General features: G+C 38.3%; 1 non-coding gene across 1 annotated transcript; it reads left to right on the top strand.

Annotated features, from left to right (window-relative positions):
• The first annotated feature begins 504 nt into the window (after nt 1-504).
• On the top strand, nt 505-610 carry LOC132643049 (small nucleolar RNA R71). Its single transcript, XR_009583504.1, has one exon. It is a non-coding gene; the product is annotated as a small nucleolar RNA R71 (small nucleolar RNA).
• Nucleotides 611-8,268: the final 7,658 nt, after the last annotated feature.

Raw genomic sequence — 8,268 nt, 5'->3', positions numbered from 1 at the left:
TTCCCAGAGTTGTTGTAGGCACCTTGACCTTGCTGAGGTCTCCATTGATTCTGATTCTGATAGCCACCTTGGTAATTCTGTCTTTGATAACCCCCTTGAGAGTTATTAACATAATTAGCATCTTCAACGTTCATAGGTGGCCCATTAAGGAACGGATACATCCCTTTTGGCAAAACTGTATCATCCTCACAAACATTCACCTTCTTGATTTGAGATTCATCAAACTTCTTCGTCAACAAGGAAATATTTGTTGCAAGTTCTGCCAATGTTTGCTGGGTGTCTTGATTCTCCTTCACTATATTCTGGATCATAGCACTACCATACGGTACCACATCAGCATTGTTTGAGTGCCAAGCCTGATTATTAGTTGTCAGCTTGTTAAGTATGGTGGTCACTCGTCGAAAGGTCTTGTTCATAAAACAACCATCAGCTGCATTGTTAGCTACTGACTGTGTCACTGGATCTAACCCTCGGTAGAACTTCTCCATCAATATATGTTCCGGAAAACCATGATTCGGGCTCTTCTGCAAATACTCCTTGAATCTCTCCTAGGCTTCATATAGTTGTTCCCCCGGTCGCTGCTTGAATTCATATATCTTGTCACGAATCTCAACCTTCTTGCTAGGGGGGTACCACTTTGTGAGAAAAGCAGCTACCATCTCTGCCCATGAAGTAATCAAATTTCGGGGCAGCTTCTCGAACCATGTTCTTGCCTCTCCAGCTAAGGAATATTTGAATAACCTCAACCGAATAGCATCTTGTGGAACATTGTTCTGGATGTGATTAGCACACACATCCACAAAATTATGCAAATGACGTTGAGGGTCATTCTCGGTAGAGTTCCGAAAGTTCCCTCAAGTTTCAACAACTGGTATAGAGATGAGTCAATTTCACAATAGCAGCTCCAACTCGAGGTTGAACAATAGCAGATGCATAGTCCTCCTCTGGAACAAGTTTAGCAAAAATATTCTCATCATCAGATTCATTCGCCAGATTGTTCAACCGATTCCCCTGATTACCAACACGCTGATTCTGCTGATTTTGATTCATGTTCACCTGGTTTACACAAAGTAGCAAACAAGGTGTGATGGAATAAGAAAAAGACTTTAATCAAAGCAAACACTATTTAGTAATTTCAAAACCGTATTCCCCGGCAACGGCGCCAAAATTTGATACGCTCAAATTACACCTATTAATGGTATAACGCGGACGTTGTCAAATATAGTAACCCAACAAGGTTGGGGTCGAATCCCACAGGGAATATGGCGTGAAAAGGTTACTAAAGTCGTAGGATGCTAAGTTCTAGGTCTAATGTCTCAATCCGATGATTTTGGTAAAAGTTGGTTTTTCTATAACTAATTGCTATTTATTGCTTTGGTAGAAATTTATGGTAAAAGAAACTAAGGTTGTGTCCCCGTTAGATAGAGTGAATGATCATGGGTATTGATCTTGATATACTTGTAATGGATCATTATATGAATGCACTTAATCTCTATGTGAATCTCTACTATTTCTCAATAAATAAAGATTATGTCTTTCTATGATTTTCCCAAATATAAGAAAGTGACTATGAAGAACGATTAATCATGCCAAGTAAATTCTTCTTATTCCTAAGTGAATTTATTAAACAAAGTTTAAAGCTTTGAGTTCTTGTTAGTTATTCTTACCAACCCTAATTATTTTCCCAAATAAATCAAGGTTTATGGCTTTAATCAATGTTTACAACCATTAATTATGAATGAAGAATGAAGAATAACTAAACCCTAATAATCCATTATTTGTATATCAATCACAAACCCAATCACAAAACACCCATCATTGGGTTCACAACTCTAGTAAGGGAATTTAGCTACTCATGACCAAGAACAAGAAATAAGAAATTGAAGAATTCATAATTGCTTACTTTGGAAGAAAAGATGAATTGATAATACTTGAATTGATGTTTGAATCTTCAAAAACTAGAGAGTATTTAATGTTCTAAGTCAAGAGACAAAAATATAATAACTGATGTCTATTATAAACCCTACAATGACTATTTATAGGTTTTGAAAACATAAAAGTTACAGATTTGCACTTTGGTCCCGTCATTACGAAATACGGTCCATAAATTGATATACGGATCGTAAATCACTTTACGACCCAGTCGTCCTTCAGTTGTGAGCAAATTTCATCTTTTCAAATACGGACCGTAAAGTGGTTTACGGCCCGTAAACTGCTTGGCCGTCTTTCAACTTCCCAAAATTCATACTTTCTGCCAATTGCTCGAATGGTTAAATACGTGTTGGAATACGGACCGTAAACTGAAATACGGTCCGTAAACTGAGCTCGTAAATCACCATCTTCTCAACCTGCCTTTCTGGTTCTGTTAACCTTTAATACGACCATGGAATAAGGCCCGTATTGTGGAATACGGACTGTAAACTGAGTTTACGACCTGGTTTTGCATTTTCAAGTATTGTCATGCCAAATCTGTTCTGTTACCTGAAAAACACTAAAAACCACGTAAAATCACATGGTCTTGCTTAAAAACAAGTAAAACTTATAGCAGAAAAGCATCGATTTGTGGCGTAAAATCACGCCACATCAAGTTCTAAGGTGTTTCAAAAGCCTAAAATGAATTTCACCATATCTAGTTTCCAACGCAACAAACAACTCATCAATACGACATCGGAGTAGTGAATTATGGATGTTACAAATTAGGCGGACGGAGCAGAAAAATGCTTCTACAATAATTGGGTGCTACAGTAACCCGACCCAACACACACCTATAAATACCCCTCTAACCCTTTAATTTTCATCAATTCTCACCATTTTCTCGTCCTCCACACTTCTTGAGAGTTTTATAATTTTCCATCATCTTCCATAACATTCCATAACTCTCCATAATTTTCCATAATCCTTCCATAATCTTCCATAACCTTTCCATATTATTAAGAGAGAATATCAACATCAAAAACCTCAAAGAAAATCCATGGAAGGTAATTGTTCTTGTTTCTTTTCAAGGTGGCAATGAACTTGATCTTGGAAAGGGGTGAATAAAGTGAAGTTCTTCCACTATAAGGTATGTTTTTCTTATTATTATCTACATGATTGAGATGATATAAAGGTTTAGAAATTCTTAGATCTAAGAATCATAGGAGAAAAATCATAGAGTTGAATTGAAGTTGATGGCCATGAGGTGAGTTTGAAAGAGAATTTTGGATTAATTTGAGATTAAATTGAATATAATTCTTTGATTATGGTATTATGGTATTATGGATGTTGTTATGGTTGGTTGAAAAATTGGACAAATGTCGTGTGGGACATTTTATGGAATATATTGGTGTTGATAGTATTGTGGTTGATGTTGGTATTGTTGTTGTTGGTGGTTGCTGGATTGAGATTTCGGGCTAGGCATATAAATAGGGGAGATGCTCCCGAATTTCGGCAGATTCTAAAAAGATTTCATTTGAATGCTTGAGAAAAGTGTATGATATTGAGCCTAATGATAATATGGATGGTTTATGTGTAGAGTTGCGAGCTTGGAAGAATAAACGTTGAACGACTAAGGCGACCGAAAGGTATGTTAAGGCTAGTCCCTTTCTGTCAAAGGCATGATTCTTAAGCTAGGATTCCGTCTATATTTCTATGCGTTCTTATTCCCAAAAGTAAGAATTCAAGATTTCCAAAGCTCTTATGATGTTAAATGAAAAATGTTCTATAATGATTGTGACGATGATGATGATTTTATTCTAGAAATTCCGAAGCTATGATTTGGAGCATTATGAAATTATTGAGCAATTCAATGAATCCCTTGATCTTACTTATTGTTGATGGTCTCACCTCATGTTACTCGTTCCTTTGAGGTGAGATATGGGGAAGATAATGATTCTATTTTCAATGCTACCTAAGTTCATGATTCTCGAGACTCCCATGACATCGTCGACTTCACCTTAAGATTGTTGATCTTCTAAGGAAGGATATAGTGATAATGATAATGATAATGCTAATGATGATGTTGATTTCATTTATGTATTTTTATGTATGTATGTATGCATTGCACTCCCGCTGATCAGTTGAGGATAACACCGAGTCCCGAAAGGGCCGGGTACGGATAACACCGAGTGCCGAAAGGACCGGGTATGGATGACACCGAGTCCCGAAAGGGCTGGGTATGGATGTCACGACCCAAACCGATGGGTCATGAAAAGTGCCTAAGCTTGACACTCGTATACGAACCTGCTAAATATAATCAGACTGGAGCTAAGGATAATATGGAAATTATTAAAAACAAGATATAGACTCATTACGTCACATATCAGAATGAACCTGTCTCCTGAGGAGTCACAGCTAACCATAACATACAAAATATGCAAGCCGATAAGGCTGCCACTAAATACAGGAATATCCAAAACGGACTATGGATATAGCTGACCAAAGCCCATTCCATGAATCCCTTGATCTTACTTATTGTTGATGGTCTTACCTCATGTTACTCATTTCTTTGAGGTGAGATATAGGGAAGATAATGATTCTATTTTCAATGCTACCTAAGTTCATGATTCTCGAGACTCCCATGACATCGTCGACTTCACCTTAAGATAGTTGATCTTCTAAGGAAGGATATAGTGATAATGATAATGCTAATGATGATGTTGATTTCATTTATGTATTTTTATGTATATGTATGTATGTATGCATTGCACTCCCGCTGATCAGTTGAGGATAACACCGAGTCCCGAAAGGGCCGGGTACGGATAACACCGAGTCCCGAAAGGACCGAGTACGGATGACACCAAGTCCCGAAAGGGCTGGGTACGGATGTCACGACCCAAACCGATGGGTCATGACCAGTGCCCGAGCTGGACACTCGTATACGAACCTGCTAAATATAATCAGACTGGAGCTAAGGATAATATGAAAATTTGTAAAAACAAGATATAGACTCAGAACGTCACATATCAGAACGAACCTGTCTCCTGAGGAGTCACAGCTAACCATAACATACAAAATATGCAAGCCGATAAGGCTGCCACTATATACAGGAATATCCAAAATGGACTATGTGGATATTGCTGACCAAAGCCCATATACAACCCACACATGTCTGCAGACCTCTAAGAGTATAATAGTGAAATATGATGGGACAGGGCCCCGCCGTACCCCTGGATATGCATAAGTCAACTCTATATCAAAGGATCTGTACCCAAAATGACTTAAGCTCTGGAACAATGGAGCTCTCTAAGCAGCTGAGCAGAAGTCCAGGTTGGAGGATCGCCAAACTAAGTGTCTGTACCTGTGGGCATGAAACGCAGCCCCCGAAGAAAGGGAGGTCAGTACAAAAAATGTACTGAGTAAGTAAGACATGAAGTACAATAAAGAAGATCATGACTGAGTAAAAGATAACAGGAGACAAGTATGATAATCAAAGATACTAATGCACCTGTGCCTTATGAGATGAGAGTCATGCATATCTATCTAGTACATCGTACCCGGCCCATTATGGGACTCGGTAAAATAATCATATATGTACCGTACCTGGCCCTCTATTGAGGGACTCGGTGAAATAATCATATATATACCCGGCCCTCTAGTGAGGGACTCGGTGAACAATGTAATGAAACTGTGCACGAATGCATACCCGGCCCGGGACTCGGTGAAATGATGTGATAACGATATGCATGAATAGAATATCAGGAGCAACCATATAAAAATTAAATCATCATCTGAGACTCAATAGAATAATTAGAATGAACCAACACTTGAGAATCAAAGACAACTATCATGTCAAGTACCACTGAGAACTAGAATTCATTGGAATTATATACGTTCATCGTCCGCTCGTTTTATGTAATTCATGCCAAAAAGAAGGAAGGGATAGCTTTACATACCTGACAATCTACCTAATCACCCAACGTCTACTCCTCGAGTCCATATGTCTACAATCACGACAATAATATCACAATTAGACCATTTACACCACTTACTAGCTAATTTGTATATGAACGGAACTTAATGAAATTCGGGCGGCATTTCCTCTATAAACTGGACAATCCCAAAACTCCAATTCAATTGAATCATCCACAACATCAACAACAATACCAACCATTAATGTACATCATAACTCAGCTGGTTCCATCCATTTCATCCAAGTAAAACAGCCCCCAATCCATAAATCTCAACAAAACAACAAATGAGTTTATAATGTTATTTTCCTCGTTCTAATCCGTTAAAACTCTAATTAAACTTATTAACAATGAAAAAGGGAACTTAATATTACCTTAAGTATGCAGAAACCACGTCAAAACTCTTCTTTGTGGCTGAGTTTTAGCTCAAACTGAAGGCAACGCGACGTACAATGCTTCTCTTCATGAGCCTCGGGATTCGGGGCTCTGATTTTGACCAAAATGGCTTTCTCAGCCTAGAAGCTCTCTCCCTCTCTCTCTCTAATATTTTTGGAAGTTCCTAGATGAAAACGAATGGCCCTCAAACGAAATTCCCACATATATTAAGGTTAATGGGCTTCATGGGCCGAAATATAAACTTTCATGGGCCGAAATATAAATGCTTGGGTCGGGTCTCAACTTGCTGTCCCGCCAGCCCATCTTGCATCGTCCATAACTCATTATCCTGATATCACATTGACGAGCGGTTTGTTTAGTTAGAAACTAGACTTCTTGAATTTCAGTGTAGGCTTTTGTTTCACCCCAAAACTCGTCTTATTCTAGGAGATATGCCTCCAACAATATGGGCTAAAATCTGGTCTGAATTTTTTACTGAAGTTGTTCCGATTCATTTTGTTTAGATTCGTTTAACTTCTAATCCTCTTCCAACCCTCATGTAACCTCTTATACATACATATACATACTCATATACATTCATAACAATCCATACACTAGTCTCGAAGGGTCCGGAGAATCACAATAACCTCAAACATAACTAGAGAACTCACAAAGCTTGGACAAAACTCCAATCGCAAAAGTATATTCATGTCTTTTGTACATCTTCTATATCATTACTAATAATCACAAATAATTTAAAAGGGTACTCATATTACCTCGTATACGTACTCATAACATGATTTCAAATCCTTTAGGTTCCCATGTCACCTTGGGATACTTAAGGTAACCATATATATGACGATATTCTTACTAGCTCGATTAACTTTCTTTGAACTTTCTTAACTCATTCATTCTTGTCTTAAGTCAAGTAGCACAGACTTTTATGGCGTGTAACATCCTTTCCTTCTTAAAAAACATTCGTCCTAGAATGTTAAACTAGTCTATAGAGTCTTATAAAAATTTCGGCAGAGTCTCCTCTATAGCTATACCTACCAACCTGCATTCAGTAACACACATATGCCTTATAAGGCCACAATATCATATAGTCTCATTTACCAATTAATATAGTCAAATAAAGAATTAAATTACCTGTAGGCATAGGGAACAAGTAAGGATACTTATTCTTCATTTCGTGTTCGGCTTCCTAAGTTACCTCTTTCTTATTATTATTTCGCCACATTACTTTGACGGAAGCCACATCCTTAGTACGTAACCTTCTTACCTGGCGATCAAGTATAGCTATGGGGCTCTCCTCATAAGACAACTCCTCTGTTACCAGGACATCATCTACAGGGAATACTCTAGGAGAGTCACCAATACATTTATGCAGCATTGATACATGAAAGACTGGATGCACCGCTTCCAAATCCGATGGTAGGTCCAGCTCATACGCAACCTTGCTTACACTACGAATAATCTGATAAGGCCCAATGTATCTCGGGCTGAGCTTTCCCTTATTGCTGAATCTCATCACACCCTTCAGGGGTGATACCTTCAGGAATACCCAGTCACCAATTTGAAACTCTAAGTCTCGACGTTGATTATCTGCATATGACTTCTATCGACTTTGGGTTGCTAATAATCTTTCCTGAATAAGCTTCACCTTATCAACAGCTTGCTGAATCATGTCTGGGCCTATCAACTTAGTCTCACCAATATCGAACCAACCGATAGGTGACCTGCACTTTCTCCCATATAAGGCCTCGTTCGGTGCCATCTGAATACTAGAATGGTAGCTATTATTATATGCAAACTCAGTAAGCGGCAAATAATCATCCCAGCTACCTCTGAAGTCAATAATATAGGCTCGCAACATATCTTCTAGCTTCTGAATAGTATGCTCAGCTTGTCCATCAATTTGAGGGTGAAATGTTGTGCTAAGACTCACCTGTGTCCCTAATCCCTTCTGGAACGATCTCCAGAAGTTAGCTGTAAATTGAGATCCTCT

Source organism: Lycium barbarum, chromosome 5 (genome assembly GCF_019175385.1).
Source record: "Lycium barbarum isolate Lr01 chromosome 5, ASM1917538v2, whole genome shotgun sequence".
Classification (NCBI taxonomy): domain Eukaryota; kingdom Viridiplantae; phylum Streptophyta; class Magnoliopsida; order Solanales; family Solanaceae; genus Lycium; species Lycium barbarum.
Note: the sequence above shows the minus strand (reverse complement) of the source record. Positions and strands in the feature narration are given on the sequence as shown.